The 19,326-nt window shown below is 46.3% G+C and overlaps 1 pseudogene; it reads left to right on the top strand.

The window, feature by feature from the left end:
- Positions 1 to 15,755: 15,755 nt before the first annotated feature.
- On the top strand, positions 15,756 to 15,962 carry LOC142270451 (U2 spliceosomal RNA; annotated as a pseudogene).
- The last annotated feature ends 3,364 nt before the right edge of the window (positions 15,963 to 19,326 follow it).

The following is a 19,326-nucleotide window of genomic DNA, read 5'->3' as shown; positions in this document are numbered from 1 at the left end:
CACCCCATCAGTGGCAGCACTTGGGCCCTAGTTGCAAACAGGATGTTTTGATTTGCATCAGGCACATTCAAAAATACGCCATAATTAACCGTCCCCAGGATGACACCGGGGTAGGTAGCAAAGTCTTTCCTGATCCCAGCTCTGTTCATCTTGGCTTCTTTTAAAAACACAGCAAGCAAGGGTTACTCCAAGCGGAGTCTCCCTTTTTTCCAAAAATTGGGCCACACAGACACCCACCCCATCAGTGGCAGCACTTGGGCCCTAGTTGCAAACAGGATGTTTTGATTTGCATCAAGCACATTCAAAAATACGCCATAATTAACCGTCCCCAGGATGACACCGGGGTAGGTAGCAAAGTCTTTCCTGATCCCAGCTCTGTTCATCTTGGCTTCTTTTAAAAACACAGCAAGCAAGGGTTACTCCAAGCGGAGTCTCCCTTTTTTCCAAAAATTGGGCCCCACACACACCCACCCCTTCAGTGGCAGCAGTTGTGCCCCAGTTGTACACTTCACAGCTACATTTGCATCAAGCACATTCAAAAATACGCTATTCTTAACCGTCCCCAGGATGACACCGGGGTAGGTAGCAAAGTCTTTCCTGATCCCAGCTCTGTTCATCTTGGCTTCTTTTAAAAACACAGCAAGCAAGGGTTACTCCAAGCGGAGTCTCCCTTTTTTCCAAAAATTGGGCCACACAGACACCCACCCCATCAGTGGCAGCACTTGGGCCCTAGTTGCAAACAGGATGTTTTGATTTGCATCAAGCACATTCAAAAATACGCCATAATTAACCGTCCCCAGGATGACACCGGGGTAGGTAGCAAAGTCTTTCCTGATCCCAGCTCTGTTCATCTTGGCTTCTTTTAAAAACACAGCAAGCAAGGGTTACTCCAAGCGGAGTCTCCCTTTTTTCCAAAAATTGGGCCACACAGACACCCACCCCATCAGTGGCAGCACTTGGGCCCTAGTTGCAAACAGGATGTTTTGATTTGCATCAAGCACATTAAAAAATACGCCATAATTAACCGTCCCCAGGATGACACCGGGGTAGGTAGCAAAGTCTTTCCTGATCCCAGCTCTGTTCATCTTGGCTTCTTTTAAAAACACAGCAAGCAAGGGTTACTCCAAGCGGAGTCTCCCTTTTTTCCAAAAATTGGGCCCCACACACACCCACCCCTTCAGTGGCAGCAGTTGTGCCCCAGTTGTACACTTCACAGCTACATTTGCATCAAGCACATTCAAAAATACGCTATTCTTAACCGTCCCCAGGATGACACCGGGGTAGGTAGCAAAGTCTTTCCTGATCCCAGCTCTGTTCATCTTGGCTTCTTTTAAAAACACAGCAAGCAAGGGTTACTCCAAGCGGAGTCTCCCTTTTTTCCAAAAATTGGGCCACACAGACACCCACCCCATCAGTGGCAGCACTTGGGCCCTAGTTGCAAACAGGATGTTTTGATTTGCATCAAGCACATTCAAAAATACGCCATAATTAACCGTCCCCAGGATGACACCGGGGTAGGTAGCAAAGTCTTTCCTGATCCCAGCTCTGTTCATCTTGGCTTCTTTTAAAAACACAGCAAGCAAGGGTTACTCCAAGCGGAGTCTCCCTTTTTTCCAAAAATTGGGCCCCACACACACCCACCCCTTCAGTGGCAGCAGTTGTGCCCCAGTTGTACACTTCACAGCTACATTTGCATCAAGCACATTCAAAAATACGCTATTCTTAACCGTCCCCAGGATGACACCGGGGTAGGTATGTCCAGGAGTAGAGATGAGCGAACCGGTCCCGGTTCGGCTCGAGGTCGGTTCGCCGAACGGAGCTCCCGTTCGAGTTCGGCTCGTCGAACGTTCGACGAACCGAACTCGAGCCAATAGGAAACAATGGCAGGCAATCACAAACACAGTAAAACACCTAGAAAACACCCTCAAAGGTGTCCAAAAGGTGACAAACAACTCACAACACAACACAAACACATGGGAAAGTGACAAGGACATATACTCATGCGAAAACAAAACAGCTGGACAAGGAAAAAGAGGAGGACACACAGATATAGGCATGGCACGCCATTCTAAAATCATGTAAAACACCGCAAGGTGACTCCAAGAGGAGTCTCCCTTTTTTCCAAAAATTGGGCCCCACACACACCCACCCCTTCAGTGGCAGCAGTTGTGCCCCAGTTGTACACTTCACAGCTACATTTGCATCAAGCACATTCAAAAATACGCTATTCTTAACCGTCCCCAGGATGACACCGGGGTAGGTAGCAAAGTCTTTCCTGATCCCAGCTCTGTTCATCTTGGCTTATTTTAAAAACACAGCAAGCAAGGGTTACTCCAAGCGGAGTCTCCCTTTTTTCCAAAAATTGGGCCACACAGACACCCACCCCATCAGTGGCAGCACTTGGGCCCTAGTTGCAAACAGGATGTTTTGATTTGCATCAAGCAAAATCAAAAATACGCCATAATTAACCGTCCCCAGGATGACACCGGGGTAGGTAGCAAAGTCTTTCCTGATCCCAGCTCTGTTCATCTTGGCTTCTTTTAAAAACACAGCAAGCAAGGGTTACTCCAAGCGGAGTCTCCCTTTTTTCCAAAAATTGGGCCACACAGACACCCACCCCATCAGTACTTTACCCTCCACACCAGTCCCAAGCTGGAAGCACTGCAGCACTGCCTCGGCGAAGCGGCAACAGGCTGTGCTGCAGCTAATCTGCATAGGTGACAAACCCCACAATGCAGAAGAGGTGTGGACAGCTCTAAAACAGCATGCAGATCACTGGCTCACACGTCTGAACCTAAAGCCAGGAAAGGTTGTGTGTGACAATGGCCGGAACCTGGTGGCGGCTTTGAGGCGAGGCCAGCTGACACATGTTCCATGCGTGGCCCATGTGCTCAACCTCGTGGTTCAGCGGTTTCTAAACTCATACCCAGAGCTGTCTGATCTGCTGGTAAAAGTTCGCCGCCTGTCTGCACATTTTCGAAAGTCACCTACTGCTTCAGCCGGCCTTGCCGGCTTTCAGCGTCATTTGCATCTTCCGGCTCACAGACTGGTGTGTGATGTCCCCACGCATTGCTGATATGTGCCCGTTCAAGTGTCTCGGGAATTTTCAACAGATCCGTCCGAAGGTGGATGGCCCCTTATTATGTCACGAGGATGGGTCCTTTTTATCGAGATACCAATTTGTGAGTGTTTTCAGGGCATGTTTGAAGTCGTTGGGGTTAGATCCGAAGTCTTTCGCATTGGGGCAGCGAAGGAGGCCTCTATATGCGGCCTACCGGAGGAGACAGTTAAGCAGATTGGTAGGTGGAAGTCGCAGCGCTTTAAGTCGTATGTACGTCCCCAGGTGGTTGTTGGCAATTGAGGGGAAAAGGGGGGGGTATTAGGGTAGCAATGGGGGGGTGAGAGTGTGTGTTTTTTGTCAATTTGGTTTGGTGAGGCAATAAAATGGTGTCGTCTGTACATTTTGTATTGCAGAAGCACCCCCCCTTCCTTCCCTGGTCTGGATCCTTGGCCACTCTTATGTGTATTGGGGAGCCCGACGAGCGGACGCGAGATGGAACGGGAGACAGCTAGGTTTTGAGAAGGACCTGGCTCTCGTGCGATGGCTCGGTGTTCGGGGGTTAGGGTGGAACAGGGTGTTGCAGGAGGTGCATAGATACGCCCGGTTGGACAGACCTCCTGACATCTTAGTGTTGCATGCCGGGGGGAATGATTTGGGTGGGCGTCCTTTTCGAATCTTGATAACGGACATCAAACATGATTTGTTACGGTTATGGGTGTCGTTTCCAGGTCTAACGATAGTCTGGTCGGAGATAGTAGCGAGAAAGAGTTGGCAGAAAGCGCGGTCAGTTGACAGGTTGAACAAGGCGCGGGCGAAGGTTAATAGGGCGATCTCGAAGTTTGTTAGTCGGAACGGGGGTATAGCAATACGGCATGTTGAGTTGGAAAGGACGGAAGAGGAATTTTGGTTGGCTGACGGGGTACACCTTAATGCGGTGGGAACTGACTTATGGGCTCTTGGCTTGCAGGGAGGTATTGAGAGGGCCCTTTGCTTGCGGGGGGTCTCAGGCACTTGAAGGGTTTCAAGGTGCCTTCGTTGTGGTGTTGTTTATTGGTGGGTCCTTGAAGTTGGTTTAAAATTGGTTCGGGGATTCATCCGGGTATGGATCCCCTCATTGGCAGAATTGATGGTCCCCTAGTGATTTTGGGGGGGAACCCCGACAGGGTATGTCGGGGCCCCTGGGGGTGTGGTTGGGGTTGACGGAGGATTAACCCTAACCATTTGGTGCTACTGAGTCAGTGTGGGTAACGGCTGGGAGCAAGTTGAGGTTTTTTATTGCTCGGTTATGGGAATCACCAGGGTTTTGGTAGCTTCAAGGACCTTACCACATTGCAAATTTTATTGGTTATGTATTCTTGTTAATAAAATGGCTGCTATGGCCAAAATTATCCAAAGATAAATTTGTGTCTGTGTAATTACTTTTAAATAAGAAATGGGAATGGAGGTGTGGGGTATGAAAGGAAGACCGGAGTCAACAATTCCAGGGTCAAGCATGTTTATTTGCGTAAGCTTCGTTCCAGGGTAGAAAGGGTAAGAGTGCCTTTCAGAATTCGAAGTGGTCGGACTGTACGGACCACCAAGAACTGCAGGAGAGCTTGAACATCTTCCCATGGATGTGCGACATCCTCCCTCATCAGTTACGTAGGTAAGCAGGTTCTCAGCATTGCAGCCCATTTGTTGTCTTAAGTTAGTTAAGCGGGGTTAACTAACCTGTCAGTTCAGCCTCAGGTCTAAAGCAGAGGCCTGGACTCCACTCCTTACTCCTCACTCCACAACTCTCCTTAAAAACAACTGACTCCTTTTTCCTGCCCCGGGGTCTCCAGACCCTTAGGTGGGCGTTTCCTTCCGTCTGGTCCTGCCCACTGGTGTGCCTGTCTTTCCCTGGGGGAGGTGACTAGGGTTTTCTGGTTGGCTTTGTGTGACTTAGGTGAGGGAAGTTGTTATGCGGGGGCCTATGTGTGACTACCTGCAGTGTCAGGGCGTCACATATGTATGTGTGTATGTCTGCTAAAGGAATCCGCACCGTCATATTTACAAACACAAAATTTTGACTCTATGCACAGAAGAGAGTCATGCTATTTACATGATTTGTGTTTTTTTACCTTTTAAAACTATCATTAAATGTTAAGTTTTAGTTAGGGATTTATGCTTCTGTCTGTCTCTCTCCCAGTCTCTGTCATCTGTCTGTCTCTGTGTGTCTCTATCTCTATCCATGTCTCTCTGTCTCTCTATCTCTGTCTGTCTCTCTGTGTCTGTCTGTCTTTCTCTCTTTGTGGCTGTCTGTTTCTATGTCTGTCTGTCTCTTTTCCAGGTCTGTCTCTTTTCCAGGTCTGTCTCTTTCCCTGTCTGTCTGTCTCTTCCCCTGTCTGTCTCTTCCCCTGTCTGTCTCTTCCCCTGTCTGTCTCTGTATTTCTTTGTCTGTCTCTGTCTGTCTCTTCCCCTGTCTGTCTCTTTCCCTGTCTCTCTCTGCCTGTCTCTCTTTGTCTCTCTCTGTCTGACTCATTCCCCGTTTGTCTCTTTCCCTGTCTATCTCTGTATTTCTTTGTCTGTCTCTATCTGTCTGTCTCTCTCTGTCTGTCTCTTCCCCTGTCTGTCTGTTTCCCTGTCGGTCTGCCTTTTCTCCTGCCTGTCTCTGTATGTTTGTCTTTGTCTGTTTCCCTATCTGCCTCTGTCTCTTTCTCTGTCTCTGTCTGTCTGCCTTTTTTCCCTGTCTATCTCTGTCTGTCTCTTTCCCTGTCTGCCTCTGTCTGTTTGTCTCTGTCTCTTTCCCTGTCTGTCTATGCCTATCTGTCTCTGTCTGTTTGTCTCTCAGTCTGTGTCTGTCTCTCTCTATCTGTCTCCCCACTGACATCATATTATCTCACACATAAGCTTCTTATACTATGAATGTCCTTTGTTCCTATAGCAACCAATCACAGCTGCTATTAATAACTTGCAGCTCCCACCTCCATTCAGTTTAATGGAGGCAGGTTTTTTGGAGAGTAACTGTAAAGGTTAAATATTCCTGTTAAAACATAGTCTACAACGTTCCCTGAGTCACATGAGGTGTCTGCAAAATTTTGTGTTTGTAAATATGACGGTGCGGATTCCTTTAGCAGACATACACACATACATATGTGACGCCCTGACACTGCAGATAGTCACACATAGGCCCCCGCATAACAACTTCCCTCACCTAAGTCACACAAAGCCAACCAGAAAACCCTAGTCACCTCCCCTAGGGAAAGACAGGCACACCAGTGGGCAGGACCAGACGGAAGGAAACGCCCACCTAGGGGTCTGGAGACCCCGGGGCAGGAAAAAGGAGTCAGTTGTTTTTAAGGAGAGTTGTGGAGTGAGGAGTAAGGAGTGGAGTCCAGGCCTCTGCTTTAGACCTGAGGCTGAACTGACAGGTTAGTTAACCCCGCTTAACTAACTTAAGACAACAAATGGGCTGCAATGCTGAGAACCTGCTTACCTACGTAACTGATGAGGGAGGATGTCGCAAATCCATGGGAAGATGTTCAAGCTCTCCTGCAGTTCTTGGTGGTCCGTACAGTCTGACCACTTCGAATTCTGAAAGGCACTCTTACCCTTTCTACCCTGGAACGAAGCTTACGCAAATAAACATGCTTGACCCTGGAATTGTTGACTCCGGTCTTCCTTTCATACCCCACACCTCCATTCCCATTTCTTATTTAAAAGTAATTACACAGACACAAATTTATCTTTGGATAATTTTGGCCATAGCAGCCATTTTATTAACAAGAATACATAACCAATTAAATTTGCAATGTGGTAAGGTCCTTGAAGCTACCAAAACCCTGGTGATTCCCATAACCGAGCAATAAAAAACCTCAACTTGCTCCCAGCCGTTACCCACACTGGCTCAGGAGCACCAAATTATAAGGGTTAATCCTCCGTCAACCCCAACCACACCCCCAGGGGCCCCGACATACCCCGTCGGGGTTCCCCCCCAAAATCACCAGGGGACCATCAATTCTGCCAATGAGGGGATCCATACCCGGATGAATCCCCGAACCAATTTTAAACCAACTTCAAGGACCCACCAATAAACAACACCACAACGAAGGCACCTTGAAACCCTTCAAGTGCCTGAGACCCCCCGCAAGCAAAGGGCCCTCTCAATACCTCCCTGCAAGCCAAGAGCCCATAAGTCAGTTCCCACCGCATTAAGGTGTACCCCGTCAGCCAACCAAAATTCCTCTTCCGTCCTTTCCAACTCAACATGCCGTATTGCTATACCCCCGTTCCGACTAACAAACTTCGAGATCGCCCTATTAACCTTCGCCCGCGCCTTGTTCAACCTGTCAACTGACCGCGCTTTCTGCCAACTCTTTCTCGCTACTATCTCTGACCAGACTATCGTTAGACCTGGAAACGACGCCCATAACCGTAACAAATCATGTTTGATGTCCTTTATCAAGATTCGAAAAGGACGCCCACCCAAATCATTCCCCCCGGCATGCAACACTAAGATGTCAGGAGGTCTGTCCAACCGGGCGTATCTATGCACCTCCTGCACCCTAACCCCCGAACACCGAGCCATCGCACGAGAGCCAGGTCCTTCTCAAAACCTAGCTGTCTCCAGTTCCATCTCGCGTCCGCTCGTCGGGCTCCCCAATACACATAAGAGTGGCCAAGGATCCAGACCAGGGAAGGAAGGGGGGGTGCTTCTGCAATACAAAATGTACAGACGACACCATTTTATTGCCTCACCAAACCAAATTGACAAAAAACACACACTCTCACCCCCCCCATTGCTACCCTAATACCCTAATACCCCCCCCCTTTTCCCCTCAATTGCCAACAACCACCTGGGGACGTACATACGACTTAAAGCGCTGCGACTTCCACCTACCAATCTGCTTAACTGTCTCCTCCGGTAGGCCGCATATAGAGGCCTCCGTCGCTGCCCCAATCCGAAAGACTTCGGATCTAACCCCAACGACTTCAAACATGCCCTAAAAACACTCACAAATTGGTATCTCGATAAAAAGATATATGTAATAAGGGGCCATCCACCTTCGGACGGATCTGTTGAAATTTCCCGAGACACTTGAACGGGCACATATCAGATGCCACAACCATCCCCAAACGGACTAGTCTACCCACACCTCTCTGATCAGTTTTCGATTTCCTAATCCAAAATTCAACTCCGTTTTCCACTGACATAATGTCACCCCAATCCAAGCCCCCGGGGAACGCCTTACTGGGCGATACCAACTCCCCAACCCGCAGGGCTCCAAAAAACGCCAAAGAAAAGGCTAACTTAAACAAACTCACCTCAAACGGAGATAGACAAACCCCCCACAACGCCCTACCCAGCCGGGTAGGGACCCAGCCCAGCCCAGCTGGGACCCAGTTTGAGCGAGGAACGGAACAAGTCCTTCCCACACCAAGGTTTGCAGGCCCTACCTCAGTCAGGGTTTCACCCACACTCTACAGCTCCGGAATGTCATGCTCTTCAGCCTCCTCCTCCTCCTGCGCATCCTCATCCACTTTACCCTCCACACCAGTCCCAAGCTGGAAGCACTGCAGCACTGCCTCGGCGAAGCGGCAACAGGCTGTGCTGCAGCTAATCTGCATAGGTGACAAACCCCACAATGCAGAAGAGGTGTGGACAGCTCTAAAACAGCATGCAGATCACTGGCTCACACCTCTGAACCTAAAGCCAGGAAAGGTTGTGTGTGACAATGGCCGGAACCTGGTGGCGGCTTTGAGGCGAGGCCAGCTGACACATGTTCCATGCGTGGCCCATGTGCTCAACCTCGTGGTTCAGCGGTTTCTAAACTCATACCCAGAGCTGTCTGATCTGCTGGTAAAAGTTCGCCGCCTGTCTGCACATTTTCGAAAGTCACCTACTGCTTCAGCCGGCCTTGCCGGCTTTCAGCGTCATTTGCATCTTCCGGCTCACAGACTGGTGTGTGATGTCCCCACGCATTGGAATTCAACTCTGCACATGTTGATCAGGATATGTGAGCAGAAGAGGGCAGTTGTTGAGTACCTGCATCACCTAAGCCATCGGGAAATGGGTCAAACTCCACACATAACACCTGAGGAGTGGAGATGGATGTCCGACCTATGTACCATCCTCCAAAACTTTGAGGACTCCACCAAGATGGTGAGCGGCGATGACGCCATTATTAGCGTCACCATACCGCTTCTCTGCCTTCTAAAACGGTCTCTGCTCAAAACCAAACATGATGCATTGCAGGCGGAACACGATGAGTTGGAGCAAGAAACAGTAGTGGGTGTGGGTGATAACACACAGCCCAGCCTCGTCTCATCACAACGTGCAGTGGAGGACTATGACGAGGAGGAAGATGAAGACATGGAGCAACTCTCCGACCAAATTGAGGATATGACATGCATACCAGTCATATGCTCAGTTCAGCGTGGCTGGCCAGAGGACAGGGTAGATGAGGAGGAGGAGGAGGAGAAGGAGGAGGACAGCATGTTCAGTCATCGTGTTGGTCTGGATATTGAAGTGATGGCTGTTAAGAGTCTGGCGCACATGGATGACTTTATGGTAAGCTGCCTGTCTCGTGACCCTCGCGTTAAGAACATCTTGGCCGACAATCATTACTGGTTGGTAACACTGTTAGACCCACGCTACAAGGAGAACTTTATGTCTCTTATTCCCGAGGCGGAGAGGTCAGCCAAAATGCAGCAGTTCTGGAAGGCCATAGTCACGGAAGTAGGCAAAGCATTCCCTTCACAAAACGCTAGCGTCATAATTGTAACACTATTAGTTAAAAGAAAGGGATAAACTGTAAAAAAAACAAAATAAGGCATAACTTTTTTTTAACATCAATTTTTTTTTTTTAGATTTAACCAAAGAATGTGCACATTTGTTATAATAAACAAGTGAAAAATGTTGAAAATCAGTCATCCAAAGGTGTGTGAAAAAAAAATATATATATGGTACCAATAAAAATGTCACTTTGTCCTGCAAAGAATGCAGCCCCCCACATTATTTTTTTCCTCTGTGCGGCCCATACACCCAGCCGAGTTTGAGACCCCCTGCCTTACACTATATAGATATCATGTTCATTCCCCATCTATCTTGCTCAGGAGAGCATCTCCCTCCCCCGGCACCAAGAGCAGCTCATACTGAATTGTTACAATGACTACATTGACACCCCCATGCTTTGCACTGACGAGGGGCAAGCACCCCGAAACACCGTGTCTGCAAATTGGGATTCTGATCTGGCTTATATATCCTGAGTCATATTGCAATGGATTGTTGAAAATCCACTTGTGACTTTTAGGATCGCTACTTCCAATAGGTGGCGCTGTGCTAGAGTTTGTCTCCTTTACTGGAGAGACAATTTGTACATTGACTAGTAACACTGCACACAGAAATGCACCTTAATATTCCACTGTTAACCCTTTCCTCCCAGCAGTAACACACAACTCCTCACCTTGATATCATGGTGATTTATGGTCAGAATGACTTCAATGCGATCAGTGATTTCTATTCTAGCTCTGCTCACATAGATTTTATATCCACACTCAACTATAGGCCGTTCTTCATATTTTGGGGGTTTTTAGTCAGATATACTAGTTTGTGCCTGTATAGTATTGGTGTAGATGGGAGTGTAGGGCATGGGTTACATGGCACTGTGGTGGGATACTGATGGGAGGTATTGGTGCTGTGTTTGAGGCTTCTACTGGGTATTTTCCTACAAATACTGGAACAGCTCACTGCTTAGAATGATCCTTCCCAGCTCTATAATATATTATATATACCCCACAATGCAGGCTCACACACACATTTGTCTCAAGTGTGTTGTAGGGACACAGATACAGTCTTGGTCATGTGACTAAAGGCTACTTTACACACTGCGATATCGGTCCTGATATCGCTAGTGTGGGTACCCGCCCCCATCTGTTGCGCGACACGGGCAAATTGCTGCCCATGCTGCACAACACCGAACAGAACCAGTCACACATACTTACCTGCCCGGCGACGTCGCTGTGACCGGCGAACCGCCTCCTTTCTAAGGGGGCGGTTCGTGCGGCGTCACAGCAACGTCACTGAGCGACCGCCCAATAGCAGTGGAGGGGCGGAGATGAGTGGCCGGAACATCCCGCCCACCTCCTTCCTTCCTCATAGCGGCTTTGAGGCAGGTAAGGAGAGGTTCCTCATTTCTGCGGTGTCACACGGAGCAATGTGTGCTGCCGCAGGAGCGACGAACTACATCGTTACTGCTGCAGTAACGATAATCGAGAATGGAGACCCATGTCACCGATGAGCGATTTTGCACGTTTTTGCAACGATGCAAAATCGCTCATCGGTGTCACACGCAGCAACATCGCTAATGCGGCCGGATGTGCGTCACAAATTCCGTGACCCCAACGACTCCGCATTAGCGATGTCGCAGCGTGTAAAGCCCCCTTTAGTGGGAGTGGTGTACAGGGTCTTAGCAGTAAAGAGTATTCCATATTTCTGCCAGATACCCACAGAGATATTGAAATCTGAAAAAAGAGACTTCTGCTCATTGAAGGTAAGAACTGCTCACATAGCGTTCAACTCCACAGCAAACGTGTGCTCTAGCACTGGCATCTCAGCAGGGATATTCCCCTACTACACATGTGTGTCTGGGTCGCTGTGACAGTTTACAGGACATAACTCAGGGCACCTAGACAGAAGGCAGAGGGACTACTTTCTATTTCTGGTGTAGAGCTTAGTACAATATATATATATATACTATTACATGTGACACATGTACCTTGTATTACCATTATTCGCTGTATATGAACCCCTTTTCTCCGGGCATTATTTGTCTATAGCATTTTTCACGAACCTGAGGCAACTGAGAACCCTTCAGTGAAGGAATTCCACTAACCCTCACAATACCAACCAGGGGCCTCCCTGCAGTAACTCAGGTAGTTGTACCCATTCTCTTTCCGCATTCTATGTGTTCTTCTTCTTTCTTCTTTTTTTTCTTTTTTCTTCTTTTTATTTCTATCATGTAGTTCAGGGGTTTATAGATATATGTCCTGCATCTCATATTTCCTTTAGTGGTGCTTCTTACCCATTCTCATATCATTTACCCTAGTATTTCATGATCCTGAGGCGACTGAGAACCCTTTAATAAAGGAATCCTTTTTCACTTGAATTGTCAAGTGATACTTACCAGTGACTATCACGTAATGTTACAGGTAGTTGCATTTTCTTCCTCTTCTTTCTCTCCTTTCTTCTTTGTCACACGGTCCATTGTGTTATAGCCCACGTGTCATGATAACACTTGTACCATCTTTTCATTTAGATTCCACCTACAATTATTTACCGATTCCAGTTCTGAAATAGGCTTTCATCATCTACTCACTAGAATTCTCAAGTGCATAAGGTACTGAGACATATACATGTTCACACCATTATAAAGAACAAAGTATAAACATTGAGGTTTTTCTCACACCCATGTTCCTGTGTTCTTTGATATGATATGTGTTCATTTCCTTCACTATATAGGATTGCAAGTTTTCCATTTGTACCTTAATGGCAATGACGCTATACAATTGAACACATATCATCCTGTTATCCATATAGGTGTGTATTTACCTGCTTGACTATTTTTGGTTGTTTGATCCAGAATGTTTCTCCAGATAGGTCATGTGGAAATTTTCTTTCCTCAGTACAAATGTTTTCACTATGGCTTTGGAAAAATTTTTTGTATGTGCATCATGGTTATTTGACCCATTGTACTCTCAAGTAGCAATATATTGTACTGTTATGTTGTACTATGTACTAATTACGTGTTTATATGGTTTTGTAACCCTTTATGATCTTAGATAACTTTATCCTTGATAAAGACCTAAAAACAAGGTCGAAACGTTGGATGAATTATCCTTTTGCACAAATAAAGAATTTTCAGCATTCCAAGAGTTCTTTTCTTACGTTATTGATCACTATAGTGTGCCAGAGCTATTTCTATTGAATTGACTCTTATTGTTTCTGAGCACCTGCTATATACACAGTGAGCCAGACATATTCAAGTTTCATTCAGAAGGCAGAGGGAAGCCTTAGCAGCTGAGCCTATATCTTGGCTTGTGAGCATTAGAACAGGCCGGCGATTACAGGGTAACATGAAAAATGTCCAGCTTGCATTATGACTAGAACATGACAATATCCTTTTAAGTACTAACCTATGATGCGTTCCTAAGCAGTTGATGTTATATGTTCTACATTTCATTTTCTGCATACTTTACAAGTAGTAGAATTTGCTTTGATATAGGCAACTGGATTTTCACAATGAAAAGGCAAAGGATAACGCCCGAAAAAGACGCCATACATTATGTCAGTGCCATCACTGACAAACCTGGATTGACCATGAAATACATCAATCCCCTTAAAGGTGAGTTAAAACAAGTTTTAACTAAATTGCCTTAATATTGTCATGCATTAGAATGACTGTCTTAGGTAATGATAAATATTTTCTACAGGAAGAGGAGTGTTTGCTGAAACTGAAATCGAAAAAGGGAGTTTTGTTGCAGAATATCGAGGCGAGCTCACGTATGCACTTACGATGGTAGACAACTACTCGAGATTTATGGTTGTGGTACAAGTCAAAGATCTAATGGCCCATACTGCAGCGAAGGTCTTCCAAGCACACTTATGCAGACCTCATGGCTACTCAGAGAGAGTCCTCACAGATCAAGGCACTGCCTTTGAAGCGGAAATCTTCAAGGACTTCTGCAGCTTTTACCGATGCAGGAAGATGCGCACTACACCCTACCATGCTCAAACCAATGGTTATCAACCTGCTCAGGACTTTACCCCATATTCCAGATGTGGCCTTACAAGTGATTTATAGAGGGTTAACAATACGTTGGGATCACCGGATCTAATCTCCCTTTTTATACACCCTAAAATCTTGTTTGCTTTAGAATAAACAATAACATCATAAAGGTATAGCAGTACCGTTTCAAAGTTTCGGTGTCCCAAGCAGCATTCCATCAGCCTCTGGAAGGTTCCTGGCAAATTGCACAGCTCGAAGGGCATGCTTTTGAACTCGCAGAGACCCATCGGGGTGGCAAAGGCGGTCTTCTCCCGGTCTGCCTCAGCAACGGACACTTGCCAATAGCGACTAGTGAGATCAAGGGTAGAAAAATAATTTGCAGTTCTCAATGCAGCTAGCTATTCCTCAATACAGGGGAGTGGTGCTGTCCTTCTTCTTTAACAGGACCAACGGAGCTGCCCAGAGGCTACAACTGTCACGGATAACCCCAGCCTCCTTCATGTTGCTCAACATGTCCTTGGTACACTGGTAATGTGCAGGTAGTTTTGGCTTATATCTCTCTTTGATGGGTGGGTGTGCACTTGTGGGGATGTAGTGTTTGACCCCTTTTATTCTTCAAAAGTCTAGCGGATGTTTGCTGAAGACTTGCTCGTATTCTTGCACTAGCCTGTAGACCCCCTTCTTGTGATGTGAAGGTGTGGAGTCAGTGCCTACGTGTAATTCCTTACACCACTCCTCTGGCTGACTTGGTGAGCTGTCACTGAATGGGTGGGCTGAAGCAATGGTGGATGCTGCTGTTTGGATAGCATGTGTATCTACTGAGAATAGCTTATCAATGGTGGCAAATCGGAGCAGCTTAATCTCTTGCTCTCCGCAGTTCAACACTCTCATGGGCACTCTTCCCTTCCATATTAATGAATAAAACTATGATGTAAATAGCATATAGATACCCCACAAATGCAGATAAAAGTAGGTTATGGGAAAAGGGGGAAGAGAGAAACAGGAAAATAGTGGAATAAAGTATACCTTCCAGGTGGGAGAGGAAATGGCAGCACAGCCAGTGGAGGTGAAGCAAGGGGAGCCTGCAACTAAAGAGTTGAGAGCGTTATCACATGGTGACTGAGCCTGATTGTAACGGGAGCATAGAGGTGCCGATCCTGTCTTACCTGCGTTGGTGTAGAAGTGGGTGTCCTGTGGTGGAGTCAGCTGTGTGCAGTGGTGGCCGTGGGTTCTTTTATGTGCGACCGTAGTAATAGCTGCGCCCACTTCCTGTATGGGAGTGGAATGCAGTGAGGCTAATGGAACGCACGCCTGCGCATTTGTGTTTAACGTCGCGCATGTGCAGAACGGAGAAAAGGCTGCGCTCACTTCCTAATGAAAGGGAGTGAGACGCAGCTGGGAAGGGAAGGGAAAAGATTAGGGTTTGGGGATGATGAAAGGGCTTTCTACGGGCAAGGATGGCAAAGGGTGGCAGTGACGGAAAGTCAGGCAGCCTGTCCTGTCCTGTCCTGTCCGTCCGTCTTTTTGTATCATGAATTGGAAAGACTGCAAGGGGGAGGGGAGGTGCTTGGAGGAGGAGGAGTTATTCAGATTAATTGCAGTGGGCGGCGGCTGCAAAAAGCATCATTCTTCTTGTTTTTGCTCTGCAAAACAGCCTTTTCAAGGGTTGGCTTGGGTGACAAAATGTCTTCTGTAGGCGTGGGTTTGTCTCCCTCTCCCTAAGATGTGTCCGGTATAGGCCAGGGTGCCACTCAAGGCCGTAACCAATTCGGGTTATAGCTTCTCGGCCTTTTGGCTAAGATCAAGTGTAGTTTCGGAGGACGCTACCTTGGTCGGTACTGGAAGGTGCCTGGGATTGCACGTCTGCCGGCCTTGAGGAAGTGTGTGCGCCTTCTGGTGACACATAGCCCTCTTGTGCCTGGACGGTTCCCAGGCAACGGGAGGCGATCACCTTTGTTATTTTGAAGTCCTACTGATAAACAGAAAAAAAAAAAAATTAAATCTGTTCTTATCAGTTTAATATCTGATACGTCCCCTCTCTGGGGACCATATATTAAATGGATTTTTAGAACAAGGAGATGGAAAAAATCTTGCTCTGTCCACTCCACGCATTGACCTGGTATTGCAGTACCTCCAGGACCGGTGCACCCCTTCTTAACCCAGTTTCCAAAAGCAGAACTCAATTCACCTGATTCAAATGAGCCCCATTAGTGAATTGAAAGAAAGCAAAAACTTTATATGCACCTCAATTTGGCCAATTCACTTTTCACACTTTCACCCTTTTTTTTATCTTTCACACCTTTTACTTGCTTTATTGATGCAAAAGCTGTGCCAAATAGCAAACTCATCTCCACTCAACTTGACCAACTCTGCTATGTCCCGTGCAGTATCTTATTCTCAGTCTTATCTAGATCATTTGCAATTGAATAGAATAGATCCCTTTTGGACACATTGGATTCAGCTGCTGCAGTGACTGCAGGTGTTAGAAGATGCAGACTTGGCATCAGGTGCTGTCTATCAGATTCCACTCCAATTAAAGCTTCCATTGTTTTTCGGTGTTTTCTTTGAGCAATGATGATGTCTTTAGTGATCTGTTGGCTCCCTCTCCTGGAGGAAGAGTTTGCTTGCTCTTGGACTTTCAAAAAGAGAGGTCATGATAGACATTTAGCTTCTGAGCCCAATTGGGGACAGTCATGGGTGATGAATGTTTTGCAACCTGCTGCGAAGCCTGATACCGCAATATAAGGAACGTCAAATACTAAGAATGGGCGGCCTATGAAAGAATTAGTACTTTCATTAAGCATACTTAAACGGCTAATTGGGAATAGACAAACTGTAAAAAGCCCTCTGAGAAAGCCCCTCTCTAACCTTTGTTAGTAAGCTTTTCTGTAGTCTGCCTGTTGATGTATTTTCCGTTTGAACAGTGCACAACATGAAGTGACGGAACACTGGCTTGTCACAATGTCCCCCGCTGACATCACGATAGCGCTGCTGCCTAGAAAGCCAGCTGCGCAGCAGAAGTTGCTCTTTGGGTGGGATGGTGGGCTAATGTATCTATTCCTGCTTGGTGTGAGTTTGACATGATCTAGAGCAACGAGTTCCAGCGGCTAGCGGTTGATTATTGGCTGTAATGGGGCTTTCTGGCTGGTGCCAGCCTTTCTTCTTAGCACACAGGAACCACAATCCCTACACCATGCTTCGATGGATTCTCTCATCCCAGCCCAGTAAAACTACATATTTCACACAGTTATAAGCAGCCCATGGGCATTCACCTGGATTAAAACCCATAACAGCTCATAGACCAAACAATCAATCTACCACTGGACCAAAGACAGGAAGCTAAATCCACTGCCTGCGGTAACTAACTTAATCCTATAGTCTACTCACACAACAAACCCAAGAGAAAGGAAAAAAACATGGCTTCGATTATCCATCCAATGAAAACGCATAACCATTGTGAGCCATTGGACAATGCAATTGCACACATGGTGACATGGTGCACGGCCCAATGAATCAAGTCTGTACTTCATATTCACGGTTTAAGCCCTTGGGTTCTAATGTGTCCAGAGTACATATCCAGAAAGATTCCCTTTCTTTGTGCTAAGCACAAGTCAACAATACGTTGTAAGCAGATTCTATTACCAGTCCCACACCATTTTGTGACGCATAATCGTACAGTGGCCCAATTAAGATTCCAAGTCATCGAACATGTCCCAGCCATACGCAGAGGAGGCGATAGAATTAGGAAGCTCAAAGAAAGGGAATCTTTCTGGATATATACTCTGGGCACGTTGGAACCCAAGGGCTTAAACCATGAATATGAAGAACCGACTTGATTCATTGGGCCGTGCACATTTTTTCTAACGCCCGGTTCTTTTTCGTGTTCACACTATATATGGTTCCAGTATGTATGGAGTTCCATTCTTCCTTGTTTTTTATTTGTCATGTTTGTCTGATTACCTTGTCTAACAGTTTTTTCTCCCCTTTCTTTACCTTCCAGGTTCCCATAGTCACGTGAAATATCCCTGTTGCACTTGATTACGGCTCACTATTCACTATAGGATGTCTTATATCTAACATCACACTCTCACCCATCAGCACTCTATAGGTTTGTATAAGGTATGCGCTTACACATCCGGTCCTCCATAGGTATTTCCACTTATGTAGCACTATCCCTATGATCACTCATAACTCATACCCTTGTAGTCAATTACAGCCTCCTCTCTCCCCTCTCCCCTTCTCCCTTTCCATCTATAATTTTGCCAGTACAATATTAGTTTACATTAGGCACACACTCACATATTCCTTTCCTTAGTGACTTATTGTAATTCACATTCGCATACAATTCTCTATGCCTGCCCCATTACTACATTCATACCTACTTGACCCTATCCTGATACCCCTTGTCTCACCTTGTTGGTCCCTACACCTGTTATCATCTCCTTTCCTGTGTCTGTCTTGTCACACAACACATTTTAGCATATCCCTTGTGCTCCTTATTACCTGTCCTGCCTATTAGAATTATGTCCATTATGTCCATGCATGGCCCAATGAATCAAGTCTGTACTTCATATTCATGGTTTAAGCCTTTGGGTTCCAATGTGCCCAGAGTATATATCCAGAAAGATTCCCTTTCTTTGAGCTTCCTAATTCTATTGCCTCCTCTACGTATGGCTTGGACATGTTCGATGACTTGGAATCTTAATTGGATCACTGTGTGATTATGCGTCACAAAATGGTGTGGGACTGGTAATAGAATCTGCTTACAATGTATTGTTGACTTGTGTTTAGCTCAAAGAAAGAGAATCTTTCTGGATATGTACTCTGGGCACATTAGAACCCAAGGGCTTAAACCGTGAATATGAAGTAAAGACTTGATTCATTGGGCCGTGCACCATGTCACCATGTGTCCAATTGCATTGTCCAATGGCTCACAATGGTTATGCGTTTTCATTGGATGGATAATCGAAGCCATGTTTTTTTCCTTTCTGTTGGGTTTGTTGTGTGAGTAGCCTATAGGATTAAGTTGGTTACCGCAGGCAGTGGATTTAACTTCCTGTCTTTGGTCCAGTGGTAGATGGATTGTCTGGTCTATGAGCTGTTATTGGTTTGAATGCAGGTGAATGCCCATGGGCTGCTTATGACTGTGTAAAATATGTAGTTTTACTGGGCTGGGATGAGAGAATCCATTGAAGCATGGTGTAGGGATTGTGGTTCCTGTGTGCTAAGAAGAGAGGCTGGCACCAGCCAGAAAGCCCCATTGCAGCCAATAATCACTTAATAACTTTTTCAACTTGTCATCATATGGGAGGCCTTCCATTCCTTGTAGTAGTCTAGTTGCCCACCTTTGAACTGACTCTAACTTCTGAATGTCCTTTTTAAAATATGGAGCCCAAAACTGGTTCCCATATTCCAGATGTAGCCTTACAAGTGATTTATAGAGGTTGATCATCTTTACTTATCATTTAAAACTTTTAAACTGGTACACTCAACACATAAAGCCCCCCCCTTTTAAAG

This window comes from Anomaloglossus baeobatrachus, unplaced genomic scaffold (assembly GCF_048569485.1).
Source record: "Anomaloglossus baeobatrachus isolate aAnoBae1 unplaced genomic scaffold, aAnoBae1.hap1 Scaffold_3274, whole genome shotgun sequence".
NCBI lineage: Eukaryota > Metazoa > Chordata > Amphibia > Anura > Aromobatidae > Anomaloglossus > Anomaloglossus baeobatrachus.
Note: the sequence above shows the minus strand (reverse complement) of the source record. Positions and strands in the feature narration are given on the sequence as shown.